The following is a 22196-nucleotide window of genomic DNA, read 5'->3' as shown; positions in this document are numbered from 1 at the left end:
ACCTTGAAGTTCCCCAGTTATGTTTGAATCCAACTAACTCTTCTTTATCTTGATCAAAATTGAAGAAATGACGTCTCAGACATTGTAGGGTGCTCCATTTAAATACTCTGTTCATATCTGTGTTTCTGCCCCAGCAGCTGGTCCTATCTAAGCTGTAAAAATTAGGCTTGGGCTGTGCAGGTGCTTCCATGGTCAATTAATGTATAGAATTGAGACAAAATACTCACATGTGTAGTACAAGGAAAAACTGTCACCATTGGAGCATCATGGCAGAATCAATTTATCTGTTTTAGTGAGCATTAACTGAGAGGTCATCAAGTATGAAAGCAGTGATGTGCAAATTAAAAAAGATTATTACCTGCAAAAAAAATGGTTGGGATCAAGAAATCTCCTAAAATAACAACTGATCAAAACAAATATGATTTGACAGAGTCACTTATCATCTACTTGAAGTGATTATAGTTTCTATTGATTATAATGAAAGAAAAATGGAAGATTTACTATATTATTTGTAGGGAAATTATCTTGAGCTTGCGAAGTGGAAAGAAAGCTTTGTCATTGTATAAATAGTGAATAGCCACTCTTGTCTGTCATCTTTGTTTCTTTTTCATTCCTAGTACTTAATGTTTTATAGCAATTGTTCTAATAAAAATTTGTGGGGATTTTTTTAAAGCAATCAAGATTTCTGTCTGGGACTTCTTTGATTTTTTAAGGGAAATAACTTATTGAAGTGTAAGAGAATAAGGAAAGATCAGTAGTAGAGCTTATGTTTAAGGATTACAGATTTTAAGGAAAAACCATATTTTTTCATTTGTCATTATGGTGGCAGAACTAGAACTGGATCATAGTTTTTCATGAAACATTGGCATTAGAAAAGTTTAATTTGTGGAATTTTTACAGAGGTGTATATTTTAATGACATTAAAAAGTTGGTAGAACTGGAATCACTTGCCAAGGATGAAATTGCTCATAAAATATTTGAGATACACCCACGTCAGTGTTACCTGTTGATCAAATAAGTGCCAAACCCTATGTGGGGTAGAGTGTAAGAAAATAAAGGTAGTGCAGAAGGTAGTCTCACACCTGAGGAGTTGCAGCTGTACCAATCACCAAAGATTAGCAACAGGCCTGCCCTTAATAGGCCACAGCTGTGTCCAATAAGAAGATGAGTGCTACAAAAGATTGGGTTAGCTGGGTGAGGAGAGAGCTGGAGTTTGTTGCTTGTGCTGTGAGGAAGTCAGCACTGTGAGGAGATGCCCATGAGAAATCACTGAGAAGGTATGGGAGCTTTTGCAATGAGATGACAACAAAACCCAAGACCTTGTTCTCCTTTATTCAATGCAATGACCATTGTATGCTGCCCATAGCTGTCCAATTTCACTGGCCATTGTGTTTACATTGTAGTGGCCTAGTGCCGCAGAGACTGGAGGAAAACAATCCAAGCCAGGCTGCGGAAGGATCAGATACAGCCAGACTGGGAGAAGTGGGGAGGAGAGCAGGTTCATCCAGTAACATGTGTTTGGTTGGTTTCTGTGCCACATCCATCTGGCCCTCGTGAAGACTGCAGCTGAATTTATCTGACCATACACAGCTCAGAAAACTAATAGGTGAAATGAACTTGATGCTACTTCTTTCTAAATGCAGGCACAGGTACTCTTAATTGTGTAGTTGTTTCTAAGACCTAAAAATAGAAGCAGCATTACAAAATAATAAGAATTACAGGTCCTTTTAAATTGATTTATAGTTACGCTTCTGGAAGCATGGTTTTACATGAATTGAGATGGTGATTTGATCACTGCCTCAATGTGTTGAAAAGCGATGAAATTTGAGAGAAGAGGAAAAATATTTTCTAAATTTGCTTCATTGAAACTTGAAAAAATAGATATATATAAAATAATAGTTATTCAAAGAATTAGAAAATGGTAGCCCACAACACCCTTTTTTTTTTTTTTGTGGGATAAGAGAAAAGCTATTTTTATATTTTAAAAGAATTGTTTCTTATTTTAAAAAGTTAGTTGATTCAAATAAGAATCTGTAATTCTGATCATATGGTTAAGCCAAAAAAACCACAGCTAAGTGTTTGAAATGTTGTTTTATCCTAAAGAGAAATATTTCATGATTCCAGAAAGGAAAAAAATACTAATTTGTTTTTTCATGTAATTTTATTTTAAGTATACAAATGCATTATACAAATTTTGTGATCAAAAATACTTTGCTTTGGGTAGGAAGTTCATTTGAATCCCCTTTGCTCTCATTGCTTTCAATGCTCACTTTTGTGTTTGCATTTTTAACAACGTCAATGCAATGACATTGCTAAATGTGGTGGGCTGGCTTTGGACAGTGGGTAAACTCCCACCCAGATATCTCATTTCCCCCATTTGAAGGTGACTGTGAGTGACACAGGGCAGACCCTGACATCCTCCCACACAGAACATTCCTGCAGTATCCATGCTACCAAAACCTAAAAGCTAGGAATGAATTTTGTACCTGATTCTACACAATTGCTTTGGCATAGAGGAAGAATAATCAAATCTTGTGGATGAACATGTTGAGTAGTATTTTTTTGCTAAATCAATGCAAATTCACAAGAAAGATGACTTCCAGACACACTATGGCAAATTGTGCACAATGAATTTTGCTTGTAGATTTTAGGTATTTTTACACAGGGCAATAGCTGGAAAGAATTTCACAGCAGCAGAAACTTCAGACTAGGCTAATGTATTATTGTATCTTATTCCAAGAAAATTAATAAAATTCTACAGCATCCTTTATCTCTGAAATTCAGGAGTCAATAATTATCCTTTTTATCAGTACACTGACGAGTAAATCTCAGTCTAGACTTTAATACCCACTCAAAAAGAGTCCTGATTATGTTCCTACATGTCTGTCCTCTACTCTCTTTCACATTTATTAAATCTAGGTACATTTGACTATTGCTCTGTATTTGTGGTAATAAAATTTACAGGGTGATTTTGAACTTTATCCATTTCAAAAGGCTGACATGTTTGAAGAAAAGAGATAGTGCATGTACATACTACATCATGTTTTCAGAACAGTGAAAATGGAACATACATGAGGCTATAAATGCTATAAAACCAGCTGCTCTGATTCCTAGCTTTTGGGGAAAGATTCTTCAAAACAAAAAATTGACTTCAGGCAGGGTATGTTTTCAGTGTCTCAGGAATGTTCCTTTTAAAATATTGCTTGAGATAGCTAAAAGTCTGCAAAAAACTGCAGGAACAAAGCTATCAAAGTGTCTTTCTCTCTCACTCATAAAAGTGAAATAAAGTCTGGACTGTGCTACCTTCAACCAGTGGGAGCAAGTGTATTTCAGGGAGTTAATGACAGGCTTAGAGAGGGGTAAAGAAAGTAAGGCCTGGGCATAGCTCTCTTCACATTAATACTGGCTGCAGTCTGACTTCTCCCACTCTCATGAGCCTTAGATGGTGCCTGCCAGGGCACAGACTGGCTCACTTCAAATCTGTCCAGCCGCAGACTGACGGATCTGCTGTCCCTTTTTCCACAGGGCCATATAGGGTGGAGACGTGACAAGGAAACTGGCCATTGTCAGCTCACGTGAAATCACAGCCAAGGTCACATGTCTGCAGCCTTCTCTGTGATATAGCTGGTGTCAACACTTCTTCTCACTGCTGGTTTATCTCATTTAAATCTGCAGTGCCTGGCTTCCCTGAGGACTTTCGGCAAGGTGGCTAATGCATGTATTACAGTATAATCTCACCTTTCTTTTTTTTTTTTCTTTTTTTTTTGACAGCACAGACAAAGCATTGAAAGCATCTATTTGGAAGAGTAGAAGACATTTGAACTTCTCTCCTGTCTGGGAGGTTTTACTAAAGTAGAGGATCATTCATTTTGTAGACAATTTTGAGAATCCTATGGTAAAAACTGTCAGGAAGTTACTTTTCAGCTAGTGGGCAAACTCTTTCTTGCAATGAATCTGACTGTACTGAGAAAATATTCCATTTGTATAGCTTGCTGCTTCTTTTACAAAAATATTTACAAGCGAAAGGTTTTTTTTCCTTTAGAATAAATCTGTTCTTTCTACTTCATGTTCAACTGAAGTCATAAACCACTAACATGCATCACAATTTCTAGCTGGGAAAAAAATTATGGTTATCATTCATTCAAGCTTGGACAAAGGACAAAAATGTGAAGTTTTTAAGGACTTAATGTTACGTTTTTTTAAAGGACCTTTTTCCAAATTTTTTTTGAGTGCCCCATTAAGCATGAACTGCTCTTCTGTGTTACTCAAGGATGGATGGCTATGCAATAGGTTAATATTTACCAGGTTAGAAAAAGATTCAAACCATGTGAATATTTGTTCATTCCTGTTGGCTTAACGAAACTGACAGTCATGTCACATTTTATAATGATGTGCACCAGACAAAGAACAGCATCGTAAAAGCCAGTTCAAAGCAGCGTGTCATGTACAGCAAAAACTGTAAGGAGATACTGTCTGACTTTGAATGGGTGGTAAAAAACTCCACTGTCTTCAGATTTTCCTTAGTAAGAAATGTCTTATGCGCAACATTTGAAACATACTAAAAGTTGCCTGGCTTTCTGCTGCAATATTTTCTTGTTTTACTAATTCCCTGGGTTTCACCATACCAAGTTGTATTAACACCTTGCAGTTGGTGATGGCATGGTTGAGAGTCTCTTCATAAAGATTATGGGACAGACAGGTACAGTGGGTGCCATTGTGAGAGTTTACTATAGGCAACCCCACCAGGATGATGACACTGATGAGGGTGTCCTCCTCCTTCAAGGAACAAAGGGGTTCCTCTAAATCACCTGCCCCTATCCTTTCTGGGGACATTTGCTAGGTGTAGGGTGGGAATACCACACAGCTGGTACAAACAGGCTCAGAAGATTACTGGAACACCTGGATGGTAACTTCATGGTACCTGTACTAAGAGAGATGACTGGTGAAGGTGACCTCCTTGATTTGATGCTTATTAAGAGCAAAGGTGTCATGAGCAAAGCAAGTGGCAGTGCTCTTGGCCACAGTGTCCATCAAGCAGTTGAATTTAAAATCTCTGGTGACAGGAGGAAAAGTGGCAGCAATGCTTCAACCCTGGACACAAGGCAAATAGACTGCTCAGGAAATTAGTGAGATCCCCTGGGAAAATGCCTTTAAAGGTTCTGGGGCCCATCAGTGCTGATCATGTTTTAAGCACTGCCTCCTGAGGGCTCAGGAGCAGGCAATTCCCAAATGTCAGAAGTCAAGCAGGCACGACAGAAGGCTGGCTTCACTGAACATGGATCATCTCTTGGTGACCTGTCACTAGTGGGGTTTTGGAGGGCTCCACCTTGGGGCCACTGCTCTCTAACATCTTCATAAATTACTTGGATGCAGGACTGGAAGGGATACTAAGCACATTTGCCTATGATATTAAACTGGAAGGATCTGCTGACTCCCTTGAAGGCAGGGAGGCCCTGCAGATAGACCTTGACAAGCCAGAGGGCTGGGCAATCGCCAACCATATGAAGTTCAACAAGGAAAAGTGCTGGAATCTGTGCCTGGGACAGGGTATTCCTGGATGTACAAACAGAATGGGGAAAGAGATCTGGAGAGCAGTGCCATGGAAAAGGGACCTGGGGGTCCTGGTTGACTGAATCTGGGTCAGCAGTGCCCTGGCAGCCAGGAGGGCCAACCCTGTCCTGGAGTACATCAGGCACAGCATCACCAGCTGGGCAAGGGAGGGGGTTGTCCTGCTGTGCTCTGGGGTGGCCTCACTATGAGTTTTGGGTGCTCCAAAATAAGAAAGATATAAATCTGTTAGAGAGTATTCAAAGGAGGGCAATGAAGGTGGTGAAGGGTCTAGAGAGGACGCCATAAGAGGACCAGCTGAGGTCACTTGCTTTGTTCTGCTTGGAGAATAGGGGACTGAGGATAGATCTCATAGTGGTGTACAGATTCCTCAGGAGGGGAAGTGGAGGGGCAGACACTGAACTCTTCCCTACAGTTACCAGTGACAGAACCTGAGAGATGGCTGGCTTGAAATTGTGTGAAATGAGGCTTAGGGTGGGTATTAGGAAAAGGATCTTCCCCCAGAAGCTGATTGGGCACTAGAGCAGTAGTGACAGCACTAAGCCTGACAGAGTTAAAGGAGCATTTGGAAAATGCTCTCAGGGATGTGGTATGGCGCTTGAGGTGGTCTTGTGCAGGGCCAGAAGCTGGAATCAATGACACTTGTAGGTCCTTTCTTACCCAGGATATTCTGATTCTATAATTCTAACTTTGTAGTATTATACACTGTAGTCCAAACTCATTAATCTCTACTCAGAGTTGTGACACCTTTCATATTAGTATAGCTCAATACCACAAAAATGTACTTTGATAGAGGCATATATTCACAGGAATAGTTGGATGCTGGGTGACTAGTTTACTTTAATGCCCAGGGTGGGATTATAGACTTCATTGCACATTTGCATTTTGGTATATTTTTGGGGGTTTTTTTAGAAAATGTTAGTTAAATTCCTAAATCAGAAATTTAAACATGTTAAGACTGCAAGTAGTATCCAGGAAAGAAAATATGCATTTACTTTAAGGATGTGTTTACATCTAATTTGCTTTACTATTGGTAGAGGCTCTGCTTAATCTGTCTGCTGAACAGATTACATCTTTATGAACTGTTTTTATACTAATACTATAATTGTGCAGGTGATGATTATGTTAGATAAATGATAAATTATGGATGGATTCCTATCACTTATGGCAAGTTGAAGACACAGATCCTTGGGATTAGTACAGTTCTGCAGATTTAGACAGAGTTCATGAGGATTGTTTATTATCAGTGATGTGTCTTTCTCCCTTACTGCAGTATACCCTGTGAAAGTGGGCACCTGTTTTAAAGGATACCTTTGGATTATATTCAATGGCACAATTCTAGGGTAAAAGAATTTTTTTTTCTTAAGAAGACCATAAGGTTGAGAAAGGAGATCTTGTGAATCTTACTTTTCAATAATTTCTATGTAGTTTTTCAGCAGAAATATTCCAGGTACTATTTTTTCAATTGACTTAAATAAAGAGTAAAATTTCCCAGCTGATGTCTAGTTTTAATGTTCAAATATTTGTTAAAAATGCAGACTTTGTGTTCAATTCTGTGGTGCTCTTATACTGACTGTATGTCTTTGGTATGTTCCTCTTACTTTTTTCACTCTGTGATGTAAAACAACAACCTCCATAACTCCAAAAATTGCATGAGAGCTGTATCCATGTCAGTAGTAGTACATCTCTTCTCCAAAACCACTGTCCAGTCTTTTGTATTTGAAAATGTCTTTGGTCGAAGGTAATTATTCTGTATTTCTAGGCCATAGTTTGCTATAATGAGAAGGGAGTGGAGAGGGCCTTGAGACTAATTCCAGAAAAAATCACCTTCAAGCAAGTTCTACCAAATGGTGAACATTTGCTCTATTTGTAATTAGTAGGAGGGAAGGGGGAAAGGAAAGTGTCATTTTTCTCTGAGTGTGGATTACTTACAGACATTCTGTTTCCTACTACCAAGGTCTTGTGGTAGCTCTTTTTTTTCCATTACCCCACAGCTATTCATTAGCTGATGTGCCAATGTCTGTCACAGTTTCTCCTGTGGGACAATGGTGTCTTAATATTTTAGCAACAGCACAGAGATGTAATTATCTGTAAATAATTTAACATGTGTTTCATCCATGTGGAAGCTATCCAATCAGTCAAAGCAAAAAACTCCCTACACTTCCTATCAAAGTTTGAGTCTTCTGCAATATGTTTGTTGTCATCTTTAGATTCTCAAAATCCTTCATTAGGTATTTCCCACAAATATTTGGAACATCAAACCATCTTACATTTCTGGGGACAAATTCAGACGTGATGTGAATAAGTACATCCTGAGAAATTTGTAATGTTTAAACCATATATAATATTATAGTATTACTGAATATTGTGTGCCTTGTTAATATTTATTACCTATATTCAGGAAGAATATACACAACTTTAATTAAAGTTTTTAAAGATAAGACTATTAATTATGCTGGTTATATCTTTTCTTCCCTCTGATCAAGCAAGCATTCAAAAATTAATTTTCATCAGCTTCATTTTCTTGTTATTTTTCTTCCTTTGCACTTTACCATGACAGTTTTGTAAAATGAGAATGAGGTGAAAAATTAAAACATTGTTCACTGCATGGGCATTCAGAAAGAGAGGAATTTATTTCCCTGACACCAGCCTCCAAAGGGTCCAAAAGAGGCAGGTCAGATCTGTGCTGAACATTACTGCTAGCTTATTCACACCTTAGTTATGTCTGCCATCAGTTTATGATGTACCTAGCTTCTAAAATAAACTGCCTAGAAATAAGTGAGTAAATGTGAGTAATCCCAAGGAATATAATAGCATTATTTCTTCTTGGGAAGACTGGAATGCATATAGCTCTTTCTAGGACCAAGGTTAGAAAATCCTTTTGAATGGAGGCCTTATCTCCCTATATGCAAAGAGTTTACCATTCTCTGGAGGATATATTCATGTATATAAATGACATATTTGATTCATGTTTGACAAAGTTTGACCTAAGACATTTCCAATATGTATAATTTTTAGCTAGAAGAGGAGCTGACTTCAGCTATTTTGAATGTTTAAATTTCACTTAAGACAGTGAAAGACTACATATTTACTAAGCATTTGTGTGTATGGGACAATTTATGGATAATCTCACTTTGCACTGCAATCTCAAAGGTTTCCCTGTGATTCCGAAGTCAGAATAACGTGAGGAATAATTTCTGCAGTCCTCAGAGTGAAAACCAGTCTGTGCATGTGTGTCTAAAACAGAGAAATTTATTAGCTAGAGCTAATATGAGCCAGGAAAATCTATGCTTAGGAGGGATATACTTGACACAGTGTAAGTTCTAGCTACTTTTGCTGGAAGACAATGATTAAAGAGATACCAGCTTGTTTAAAAGTGTGAATTACACTCACTTTCAATGAGGTGCAAATAATAAGTGTGAAAATATTTGTCCAAAATTTCTCTTACATGAGTGTGCTCATACAATAGAAAAGTGTAAAGAATTTGAAATCAAGGGGTTTTTAGCAATAAGTGAGCACTATTATTAGTTATTGAATGAATTTCTTCTGCTTTAGTATTTTTGTATGCAAAAAAATTACATTCTTTGAGCAACCAGATGGAAGATATATTGAACTGTTGAAATATATTAAGCATAACAGCATTCTGAGTGTAAAACACTAAAAGATGGAAGGCCAAATCCTGAGGTTTTTTTAAATCATAATTTAATATTAAAATGGAACCTCACTAATTAGAACCCATCTAACTCTCCAGTGTCAGCTCCTAAAAAGCTAATGGAGCAGCAGCAGTAAGGATTCATAGAACTATGAATGGTACTGCAGACCACACTGGTGATTTGAAGTCATATCTTGTGTGCCGGATATGTTTTAGATGTATTTGAATAATATTTGTGAATAATATATAAGTTAATTTTTTCCCAGTTAATTATCAAATGCATTATTAATGAACACCTATTATTCAATTGACATTTTATAAACTCAAATAATTTATGTAAATAGATTAATCTAGATTTTTCCCCCTTTTCTCTGTGTTTTTCTTTCCCTCAGTGAAGACAACTTCTACTAAATTTTGTTTTACCAGTGAAAGGATTCAATTCAATTTGTTTTTATTGTATTGTTAACTTGCATTTCTAATGTCCCCATGGGAAATCACTGTAGTGTCATTAGTGTGCTTTAAATTCACATTGGAGCTTAATTTACAGTAATGTGACTAAGGAAAAAACGTAGTAAGTACATATGATTTTTTCACTGAGGTTTTAATCTTAAAACACGCATATTCTTCCTTGTTCCTTTAGCTACAGCAAAATAGTTGGTTTTCATTAGATGTACCCTTTAGTTTAACTGTCAAGTTAGGTATGATTGGAATAGAAAGCTGACTATGGAATTAAATTATTTTTCCTTATTATTTTGTTATACAAACTCAAAATATTTACTATCAGGAAGTCTCCAATTAAAAAGAAATAATATGTTACTGAAGTATGCAGTGTTTAAGTATATGTATCTTAATCTGGGTGTTGTATGGATATGTAAACATATGAGTTACCATGCAATTAATGTAGATTTAATGAAAAACTATGACTATTTATAGTTTTATAATTCAGGAGGCATGTCCTCTCTATTAAGATTATAAGGATTTGATTTTGGAGGACATATTTTCTTCATGTGTGAGTACATTGACAAGTGCAGTGGAGCCCTGATAACTGATATGTCTCCATAATCTTGTCTAATTGACATCTTGGACATTTTTGAGTTTTCACATTGCCAGCTGCATTGACGAAGCGTTGCTAAATGATAATATGCAAATCTTGTTTCCAGAGCTCAGATGAAATAAATAGTCTGCACTTTGGAGCACAGTCTGTGAGGGATAAAGTCTTACTAAACTGTAGAATGGTGAAACTCTGATGCTTTAAGTATTGGATAGGGAACAAATAACAGGTGGGGCCATGCCATCATACAGCTATTTCTGTAATTGCATCGTTCTTTTTTGAAAATATCTCAGAAGGAAAACAATCCCCAGCAATCCATTCAGTAAATTGCAGAAATAATGATCCTAGATCCAGTCAACAGATGTCCAATGTCCTGAATTGTCCATCATTGCAGTATTTCTGGCTCCTCTCTCTACCCTCTACTGCTCTTGCTGTAGGAGTGGGAACAGCCTAGAATAATGTGCCTACTTTTTTTCTTTTTTTAAGTGTTTTCATAGATGGGTAAGGTTCTAGAATGAAATTGAGCTACACAGTTATAAAAAAGTAATGAGACAGAACTTATGTCACGTATATCTATCAACCTGGCTTCGAATAGGGAATGTGTGTGCGCTAGCATAGATTCCAGGAACACTGGATTATACAGTGTATTCTGAAAGTGTTCTAGCACATATGGTGAAGTCACTGTTCTACCTGTTTAAAAGTTAAAGGAAGAGTAGAGCAGTGAGGATTGAGCAGAGCTGCTAGTAGACAAAATACTTAGAAACTTTACAGCCTCAGTTATTATCTTTACTTCATCCTTACCTGCTCACAACTTCCCTATGGCTGATACCCAATCCAGGGCCACTGAGGCCAATATAAAATTGCTACGGACATTAATAAGAGAAGGATTTCCTTTATATTGAAAAGATTATATTTAATATTAAAAAAAAGCATTCAGCAATAAAGTGAGTTTCAATTGGAAAAGTAAACAATGTCGACATATCTTTGAAAATTGCATTCTGAACAAACAGTACCTGCAAAAAACCTCTAAAAATGACTTACATAAGTGATATTTCTTGTGAATAAAATATATGATCAGAAACTGGTTGAAATAACAAGAGTAATAGAAATATAACAAGACTTATCAGAATTAGGTATGTCTAGATAGATGAAAGTAAAAAGGTCACTTTTTCCTCTCTTTGGTTGTTTACTTTGATTTTTAAAGGAAAAGTGCAATTTCTGAGGATTTTAAATATAGTGGCATAATGAAAGTGACAATAAATCCCCCCAAAAAAATCTCAATAAAATCACTGAAAATGCAAAAAAGGTCTCTTGGGAATATGATCTAGGGGTGAAATAGTATAGTTAAAATGTCAGTCAAAGTAAAGAATCTTATTAAAAGATTAATAATAATAATATTAATAAAATGCATCATCTTATTGAAATTTCCTGGTGAGAAATATAGACAGAAAATACAGCAAAAGATCCATGTTGCTTTATGAGATCACTTTAAGGACTTGGAAAACAAACAGAAATTACAAAAGAATAGAAAAGATCTGAATGTAAGGTGATAGAATAAGAATAATAGACCAATCAGACCAGATAAGTCACAAGAAACATTTTCAAGCAATAAAATGTAATAAGAAAGACTGTATAAAAAATTGAAAGAAGAAAATGCCTTACTCATCAGAAAGAAAATAGTGGGCAACGTAGTGAAGACAGATGTATGGAGTTCTTTTTGTAAAGTATTTGTAAAAAAATCCATGGTGATTGATTCTTAAAACTTTTGAAGGTTGTAGGAAGTACAATAGAAGAAGAATGGGTGAAATCAAATGTAGGTAAGTCAAATGATTAGACAGTTTATGAGACATCACCTGGGGTGACTTTCAGTAATGGGGCTGTGGGTGAAGTTAACTATAAATTGATCCCAAGTGGGAAAATAAAGGCTTGATCTTATTATATATGGTGTTATGTAATAAGGCAAGAAAGATGATGTAGTAAATGAGCTACCAAAATTTCCACCAGGAGTAATTTCTGTTAGCATTTTTGCTTTTTTTAAACTATAACACACAGAAGCCCTTCCAAGTACTGAAAAAAGCCTCTCAATAGGACAACTGGATCTTGGTTTCAGGTTATGAACTAGGGAATAAAAGACTATTAGTCAGATAAATGCCCAGTGTATGGAAAATCTGGTTTATGATCAGTGAAGAAATGGATGAAATCTAGACAAATGAAGGAAGATTACAAAATTCCCCTGTATCCTCTCCAATTTAATTTGAATCTCATTATGTTCTCATACTTTAAAACTCTCCCTTGTATCCACATGACAGCTGTCAGTAGTGAAGCAACACATCTGTGTTTCTCCACCCACTCCCCAAAGAAAGAATAATGTAAAATATTTATGCTTTTTGTTTATGTGTTTATTGCAGCATTTTTATATATATATGTAGTACTGAAGAAAAATTTTAATTGATTACAGACATAATCTGGTTCCTCAGAAAAGCCTTGGAAAGGACTAATTATTGAAGAACATATTGGAAGCATGATTTTTTTGTACCTCCACTACCCTACACTTTGCTTATAGACCAAGGGCACCGATCTACTATATTAATGCAAAAAAATTAACTACTGCAGTTTCCTCTTTACTGAAGTTACACATAGATCTTGTGACCAAATTTCAGAAAGAAATCTACCTTATAGGGGGGTCTTTCTGGACCTTGTATTAGGTATTAATTTTAAATTGGTGATATTTGTGCCTCTTCAGAATAATCCTAATACACTGTCTTGGTTTGGAAAGACAGGAGGCTGCTAAGGAAGGCAGGAGCCTCCCCTGAAATGGAGAATGTAAACCCTCCCCACCCCTCCGAATTGCTATAAATTTTAAATTAAGGGGCTCTCAGGCAAAAATATGGGAGCAGGATATAACAGTTCTTTAATAGGGAAAGGAAAAAAAAAAGAATAAAACAAACACTGCAGTACACTAGAACAACACTGACAGAGTCAGAACCCAACCCGACACCCTGTGGGTCAGGGTGTTGGTAGCAGTCCAATTGGAAATGTGGCTGCAGTCCTCCTGAAGTATCAGGTGTGGTTCTGTTGGAGCAAGGGGGATCTGTAGAGAAGGATGTATTCTTCCTCTGAAGATCCCGTGGAAGAAGAGACAGCTGCTGTTCCTCTGGGGAATCCTGTGGAGAAAGCCGAGACAGTGTCTCAAAATCTTCTGGATTATATCTGGGTAGCAATGCTTGGCTCCTCCCTCTGGGCAGAGCATCTCACAATGGGATGTTATAGTTCTTATCAGTCATGCAGTGACATTCAATAGCTGTTATCAGCAATGTCCCCTCCTGGGGGAGGTGTGAATGTGGTCACTCAAAGAGAGAGATAAGGCAAACTGCCCACTTGACAAAGGTAATCTGCCATACAGATGGTAATGGAAAACAACTTGCATTGCAATCTTCAACATACACTGAGAAATTTCTGACTGTGACAGATTAGGACTCAGATAAAAGATTAAGATCCAGATAAAAGATTCCAAAATATTTGTCCTATGTGAAATATTTTCTAGCTTAGTCAAGTTAAAATAATCTGACATCCCCTCAAATATCAATTAATTTCTTTGCTTACACTAGACTCATTGATGTTGCATCTCTATGCACAAACAAATCAATGCCTCTTTTAATTATTTCATCCAGTTCCAGCAGACTCACATTCTATTTAACATTAATACATGTGTGTCAATATTTCCCAACTCCATTTCTATTCTTTTGTTTGATTTCATGTTTGGTAAGTGTTTAATATGTGTGTCCTTATATTACCTTTCACATTAAGTGAGGTAGATATTTATGTTTTTCAGTGGTTAAATTTCATATTTAGAAAAAATGTATTCAGTATGATTCCTTAGTAAAACCAAAAAAAAATCTAATTAAATGTGGAATAGTTATAATTTCTCTATTCTACTGTAATACTTTGCATGAAACTGAGTATGTACTTACACCTGCTTCTGGTGTAGAATCAAAGTAAGTCTCAAGTTGTGTACAACTAAGGTAAAGCTAAAACTCAAGTGGATACTTACATACCACAAGAAAAAAGACCTCTCAGATTCCTGATCTTCTTGAGCTTAGTTGCCTTGAAACCTACAAGACTGTTCTAGTAACCACATATTATTTAAGAAATTCTTTTAGGATATTTCACTGACCAGCAGATGAAGCCTGTCAATAATTACACTGAAAAGCTCTGGAAGTCTGTGAAGTCAAGGATCTAATAAAAGCTATTTTACCTGTATGCTTCTACTGTACTGATTTTTAAATATATGTATATTCAGAATAGAAAGCTTAAGGTAGCTCAGCCTCTGTGGAAATAATTCTTCTGTTCATTACAAGCTGTCTGAGTTTAAGTTGATTAGACCTCGGAAGAAGAGTAGAGATTTTTATGTCTTTCCTGTGGTCATTGAAACTACTCTAAACAATACAAAGAGTCTGAAAAAACCTATTGTGAGACAGATTGAACTGAGTGTATAGAGGAGTTAATGAATTAGGGTGTTAAACTTGAGATGTTTTCTGTTTTGCAGTATTACTGGTTTTTGTTATTTTAGGATTCAACATATTAAATTCTCAGGGGGTCACCCTGTCAGCCTCAATTCTGTGGCCTGGATTTAGTTGAATCAATCCTAATTGAAATTCTGCACAGGTCTGGTATTCTGTGGAGATTGTAGATGAATGACAGTGCAGTGGCAGGAAAGATAAATATGCTGGCAAATGAGATCCAGGGTCTCCACAGAGGATGGAATAAATTACTTTACCAATACAGTGGAGGTAATATGCTGGAGAAAGAAAGTGAAATCGAAGCTAGTTTAATACAAGGCTTGTTAAAAAACATATGAAAAAAGAAGCCAACAATACAGTTAAGATTTACTTAAAATACAGATTTCTGATGTGAATGTATTTAGGCCACTTCTTTTCTATTGTGAATAATGATCAATGCATACACTTTAACTTCATTTATGCAGACGGCAGCTTGCACAATTTAAATTCGTGCAGCATTCTGTGTGTAACTTGAGGCCCAGTGGTAACTGTGGTATAGCATATTGATTAGCAATTTGATAAATATATAAAATGGCACACTGAGTTTAAGGTGCTTCATGAAAAATGTATTTAAATGACCTTGGCTAATTAGCGTGAATAGCTTTGAGGCACTGCTGCCTGAATGAAAGACATTTTTAGAGTCCAGAGATTTAAAAGGTTTCATGACTGGATGAACAAAATTTAAACCAAGGGAAAAGAGCAAACATTAATTTTCATAGAAATTAAGGTGAATTAGATGACCTGATAGAACTTTTTTCCATTTCTTGCAGGTTCTGTACTGTTCTTCTTAGCATATGCCTGTTACTCCTTTCCATCTAATTGCTAAATTTCTTAAATAACCAGGATTTCAGCACTTTCCTCAGAAAATTCTATTAGAGTCTAATGGATCAGAAAGTATTTTCTAATATGCATCTAAAATTATCCTTTTCTCAATGTCAGCTATTACTTCTTTAGGTAGTTATGGTTTGTTGTAATACTTGAAATAATTCCTTTCCTTCCTCTGTACTGGTATCCACCTACAATATGTAGGTGATCACTTAGTAAAATTATAGGAATATATTTTTTATTCCCATCTCATAAATCAGTTTCTTCCATTACCTAGCAATAGTATTTTGTCTTTCCTGAGCTAACTTTTGCATAGTAGTGATGTTGTCACAGTGCTGAAGTTAGACTGAATTCTAATCCAGGCTGAAAAAAATCCTCGCCACCTGTAAATTCTGATATACATCAGCAATTCTCACTGTCCATTTTCAATCTGGTGTTTCATTCTGCAGCTGACTTTGTTTTCCCTTTTTACACTTGAGACCTCCTTTTATCACTGCTGTTTTCTTCACAAAATGAAGAAATTTGTTTTAATCCATAGTTTCACTGAAGTGCTGGCCCATGCTTCTCTGAGCTCAGTCTTTATTTTCATTTTATGTTACAAAAAGCACGTTCAGAGGTAATTTGGCATAGATCTAAGTGAGCACGACTCAGTGAAATCACTGTAGGCTGCCATGCTAATAAGAGAAATTCATCTTAGACAGCAAGTAGAAGAAAGTTGTCTGGAATGGAGGTGAGAATGGTATCTCTGACTGGAATGGTCTCCTGTGAAGGAAATGAAATCTCCCTGATGGTGAGTAGTGAATCCGCACAGCCAGATTGACATTGCCATAGATCAGTAGGGAACTTAGATTCCCTAGTTCAAGTAAGAACTCTCTTCCAGCACAATTAGACAAAATTTAATTAATTTTTAATTCTGACTTTGACTAAATCACACCACTTTTAGTCATACTGGCTAGTAATAGTTGTCCCATTAAGAAAGCCCTCATGACCTGAGCTAGTCTTGGGTTTTTACTTCTTGCGTAATATTTTATTTCTGGATTTTATATGACAAATGGTTGAAATTACAGGCACAACATGTATTTTAAATTCTTTCTCCAGAAATTATGAATTTTTAAGATTAATTCATAGAATAACTCACTGGATAAGACAATTGTTGGGATGTTTCATAGTAAGATGAATGAAAAGAGTTTTCAATTGTAACAAGGCTTTTTAGGTAATTATTTTTAATGGAAATATTCATGCAAAATAAATTGACAACATTTATTTAAAGTGAAATCCAACAATATTGTAACAGGTCCTTACTAACTCTCTTTTTCTCCAATTCTAATATATAATTTCAAAGTATTGCTATAGAATAAAAGGACAATGGGTACAATGCTAAATAATTCTTTTTCTTCTGTTCATCTTAGCTCGATGGCTGGAAGTGACGCCCTTACTTTGACATCATTTTGGTCTGGTTTTTTTTTTTTTACAGAAATGTTTATTCATTGACTTTCAGGAATTTCAATTTGCTACAATAACGTACTGAAGTTGCTGTGTTACTCTTCCATTTCTTATTGATTCCTAGCCCATGTTTAAATACATATAGTTTTTCCTGTTCCAAAACTGCCATGGAGATTTTGACTCTTTGAGGAGACTATTCATTCTGGGTAAGAAATACATGGTATAGAGAGACACACCATCCTTAGTTTACTGTTTCTCATACAGGTGAAACTGCTAAGTAAAACAACCACTTGGAAAGTTGTAATACCTTATCTACAATAATTTATAGGTGAGGATCTTGTTATATTCCATAGTGGTCACATTTTATGCGTGAACACTGACAGCCTTACTCTAAAATATACATGGAGATAGAATAAAAATTATATGGGCTTCAGCTACCTTATAATAACATATTTGTATCTTTGCTTTATGGTTTCGGGTAAAAAACCCTAAAAACGACAAAATTCTAATCTATCTATACTTGCACAAAATCTTGGCTTTGTGGTTTATGACCTTTAGCAACAAAATTTCTCTCACCTTTTAATGGCATTAAATTACAAAGATGAATTGGAAAACCTGAATTACTATGTTAGTTTCACTGTAAAAAACACTAAAGAATGAAACTTTTAATAAAGATGACTTAGTTGGAGCATTTTAATTTTCTACAGCTGGCATGATTTGATTTTGTCTTGATTTTCAAGCTTTTTTTCGAATACTGCCTTATAGGCATCTACTTGTGATATCCAAGTGTACTCACTAACTTTGTGCATGTAATTCATAATCTGTTATAACTACCTCTGTCACAACACAGAAGCCTGAAGAAATATATTTCCTATGAAACAAACAGAACAACATAGCAGTTTTAAAATTCATTTATTACCATTACATTTATATCACCTCAGCATTATGAAAACATGTTTTGTTAAATTTTAATATCAGTGGTGTTGCTGATTTTATTTTTAATTATTGGAAAGCTTTGTATTTTGCCTGTAATTTGCTCTGAAAAACTTCAAAGTGTCTTCATGAGCCATCTTATAAACCTATTTGCTATTAATGAAATAGGTCCTTAAAATCAAATGTTAACGCTCCTTACAGTAGAATATAAAATCCTGATAAGCATGTGTTTTAGATTTAATTGCTATTTAACTCATCATAGGCATATGAGATGTTGCATTTCTTGCCATATTGAAATTTACTGCAGTTAGAAAAAGTTCCTAATTGCTTCTTATCAATCTACTGGTAGAAGTAAATGTGTTCACAAATAGGCCATGATATTAATAAAAAAATTTCATTATTATAAAAAAAAATACGTGGTCACTAGAGAAATTAAAATAATAAGGGGAAGCCTGTGAAAAAAGTGTCTAAAAATATCCTATTCCAATTTTCAAGTACAATTTCTATACAAAAGTTCAAGTTTTTCATCATATAGTGCTGTCTGAAATCAAGAAAACCTTCTTGATAAAAATAATGTTGTACTTGAAAAGTTGCTGCAGTTTCATGGTAACTTTTTTTTGTCTGTTCCACTATACTACCACTTCCTTGTTGGAGTCATCCCTCCACAACTAGGTTTGTCTTTTATATGGTACCATGATGCAATTTATCCATTGTTGGGAATCTGGATTACAGGTCTTGACCCAACAGGTAGGTTTATTTAGATACCTAAAATACAGTATATTAGCACTGTTAACATAATACTGTTCTGAAATGTGATTCAACTTTCAATTTCTTTCTTGAGAAACTGGTTTATATGCTTTGATTTCTATTGAATTCTAAACAGGAAGAAAGCAATTATTGCAAAAAACCAAACCCAAACAAATGTTCAATCAAGATATAACTTCTATCAAAAAATCCTCAGTGAGAAAACTTCAGTTTACTGAAGATTTGTACATGGTAAGCTAAATATCATTGAGTTTGCTTGCATATTATTGCACTTATTGTATATCAAACATTTCATTATCAAGATGGGGATCTAAGGTATTAAATCATTTTCTGAACATTTACCACAATACTCACACTATTCTTGTTCAGTACAAATAGTTTTGCAACTGACTGTTCATATTCAGCAGAAATACAGCAGATACAAACAGCACAAATGTGTGCGTTTACAGAGGTAAAAAACTGAGAAAATTCTCTGGGCAACTCATCCCAGTGTCTCAACACCCTTATTGTAAAAAAATTCTTTCTTGTATCTAACATAAATCTACCTGCTTTCAGTTTAAAACCATTGCCCTTTGTTCTGGCACTGCAAGCCTTAGCACAGAGTCTCTCTCCATCTTCCTCATAAACTGCCTTTATATACTAGTTTGCCTGGCATCTTGTGCTCCCCAGGCAGAGACAGGTTGGGGTGGGTCTCTTAGGTTCAGCCTTTTTTTTTTTTGTTTTTCTTTCATAGGAGAGGTGTTCCAGCTCTCTAATAATTTTTGTGGCCCTTCTCTGGAACTGTTCTAACAGATCCATGTTTCTCTTGCACTGGGAGCTTCAGAGCTAGACACAGCACTCCAGGGAGGGTCTTAGATGAGCAGCAATCCTGCTCCCTTGACAGAGAGGACATCATCCCTGGACTAACCTCCATAGAGGTGCTTCACAGCACCACCACAGTGTCACAGATGGCCACAACACAGAGTATCACTATACAATTTCAGAAAGCTTTAAGCATTTGCCCATACACAGTAACACCATACCTCACCAGAAGGCTTCAGGCATCTGCCCATACAGAAAAACACCAGATCACTTCAAAAGGCTGCAAGCATCTGCCCTTCTTGTTCTTCAGCCCAGCCTTTTATACCCCTGATGTTGATGCATTGCACCTGTGTGCCCTCTGTTCCCTTTGGTGGTTGATCAGTGCCCCTGGGCACTCCATGGCTCATTGCTGTCAATGCTGCTCACCTGCTTCTCACAGCTGTAGCTGTGGGGGTGAGGCTCAGCCACAGCTACCACAAACTGTGTGCCTACTACACAGCACTATGAGCCACTCAGCAATCACACAGGTGAGGAAGCCAGCCCTTGTACTCTACCCCTCAGCTTCTGATGTCACAAAGCTCTATATAGGCTACTTTTTATTCTCCTGTTTTCCTCTAAATTCAAGAATCATTTACCCTATTTGATCTGTTCATCTACTTCCCTCTGCACTGTATATAATCCAATGAGATCACTTATTTGTATATTTAGGGCTCTAATTAATAATGTGGATATATGCTTTCTGGTGCTGAATTTATGTTGTCCTTTAATTATGTTTTTAAAACAGATGAAGGCCCATAAACCAAACCCCATTGATAGAGAAGTAATATAAAAATGCACATAATATTGCACTGATAAAAATATTACATTATCTTACTTGTATCTTAGTCCAATGTGCAGTGCAGTATTAGTTCTGGATATATTTCCTTATATGTATTATAATGAATAATGACATAATGGTCCTGAGAAATTCTGTGAGTTTGTTTTAAGCAATATATTTTTCAAGTTTAAGTGATGATTTTGGCCTTCTGCACATTACTTTATACCAAAACTCAATAAAAAAATTCCTGTCTATGTAAATAATTAATTTTTGCCATTTTCAACTTTTAATAATGTATACCTCATCTTTAGTTGGAGCTGTATGCTTGCTCACACACTCTAGAATTTTTTGAGTAAGTATCAGAAAGAACTTGGACAATAAAAAATAAATTGTAAAAAAATTATAAATAAAATGATTGTATTCCATAAATAACTTCCTTTCCTGTAAATGCGAAATTTGATGTTGCATCTACTTTATTTGAAAGTGATGCCGTAACAGAATCTGCAAGTTTGTTAGTAAAGGGTCTTTTTATTCATCTAACTATTGATTCAAATGAAATACACAATAAGATCATCTGTGTTTATGCTCAGAAAAAAGTCAGCATTTCTCAATAATAAGAGATGAAAGAATGTTGCTATTTTGGGAAATAAAGCAAAATAGCTGCTTATGCTATTCAGAAAAGGAAACTGTAATTGGGTAAATGTCAAGAGAGAGAGCTTCTCAGAGTCAGAAGGCAATAAATGAGTTCAGAGTGGAAGGTTCAACTTACTATCTACACTACTAGGTACAAGTCGATGGTATGGAATTACCACAAGAAGTATTTAACATTTTTACAACTATTTTGTGCTAAAAGGAGAGTGCAAATGTATCATAGTATACTTCAATTAGGCTAATCTTCACCTAGGGACTGACTGCTCCATGTGTGAAAGACACTTGTGGAAATATCTGAGGGCTAGGTGCTACAATATGAAAACATATTAAGAGGACACCAAGTTTGAACAGTTGTTATCAAAGTGGCACTGCTAGCATTTGAAATGATGTCCTGCAGAAGCTCTGTTCACTTTCACTGACAAGCAGGCTGGCCAAATAAGTTGTCCCTCTGCTGGCATTTGTGCCATGTGGCAGTGATGTGACCGACCTGTCAGCAGGCAGCGCGCCATCCCGACAGATGGGCATGAATGCAGCTAGCCAAGGATATTTTCATTCTATGTGCAGCAGATGTACACGCCTATTAAAAGTGTTGCTCCCTGCTGAGAGAATCAAAACAGCAGTTTGCCTTGAACTTCTTTTTTAGAGTTGGTAATATGGCACCACTAACCCAGCTCAGAGCTTGATTGACATGGAGTATCAGGAGGTACTGTGAGGAGAGGGCAAGGAGTTCAAGGTAGTCTCCTATACTGTTGTTATTTAATTCTTCAGGAATTTAAATTTTTTTGATAGACCTTATGCCAATAACATTTGACACAGAGAAAACCATAGAGCTAAGAGCATGCCCTCTCTGGCTAACTTTATCAAATATACAAGCTGTACCCAGAGAAATGCTAAAAGTTGCACTTGCAGCACAGCATGGAGAAAAGTACTTCCCTTCTGGGCAAAAATTAATTGTGGTCATTACTTTAATGATCAAAGCCCACAAAGGGCAACAAAAGTAGGCTCTGTTGCTGTATAAGTAGCAGAACATTTAATTTCCACTATTAACCATATTTTTTTAACTAGAGTAATATATCAATAGAAAGGGGATAATTGAAAATACAGGCTGTTTTTCTCAAAATTATTTTTACT

The 22196-nt window shown here is 36.0% G+C and overlaps 1 long non-coding RNA gene across 2 annotated transcripts in view; it reads left to right on the top strand.

Moving 5' to 3' along the window:
• The window catches only part of LOC143694370 (uncharacterized), a 119344-nt gene that overhangs the window by 43230 nt on the left and 53918 nt on the right, over nucleotides 1–22196 (top strand). Inside the window, exons 1-2 of one of the 2 annotated variants that reach the window (XR_013182827.1) lie at nucleotides 9907–16445; nucleotides 18915–19027. This is a non-coding gene — a long non-coding RNA (uncharacterized LOC143694370). Of the gene's footprint in view, nucleotides 1–9906; nucleotides 16446–18914; nucleotides 19028–22196 lie in introns of those variants that run through there. The other variant, XR_013182828.1, reaches the window with a different exon arrangement.

Source organism: Agelaius phoeniceus, chromosome 6 (assembly GCF_051311805.1).
Source record: "Agelaius phoeniceus isolate bAgePho1 chromosome 6, bAgePho1.hap1, whole genome shotgun sequence".
NCBI classification, from domain to species: domain Eukaryota; kingdom Metazoa; phylum Chordata; class Aves; order Passeriformes; family Icteridae; genus Agelaius; species Agelaius phoeniceus.
Note: the sequence above shows the minus strand (reverse complement) of the source record. Positions and strands in the feature narration are given on the sequence as shown.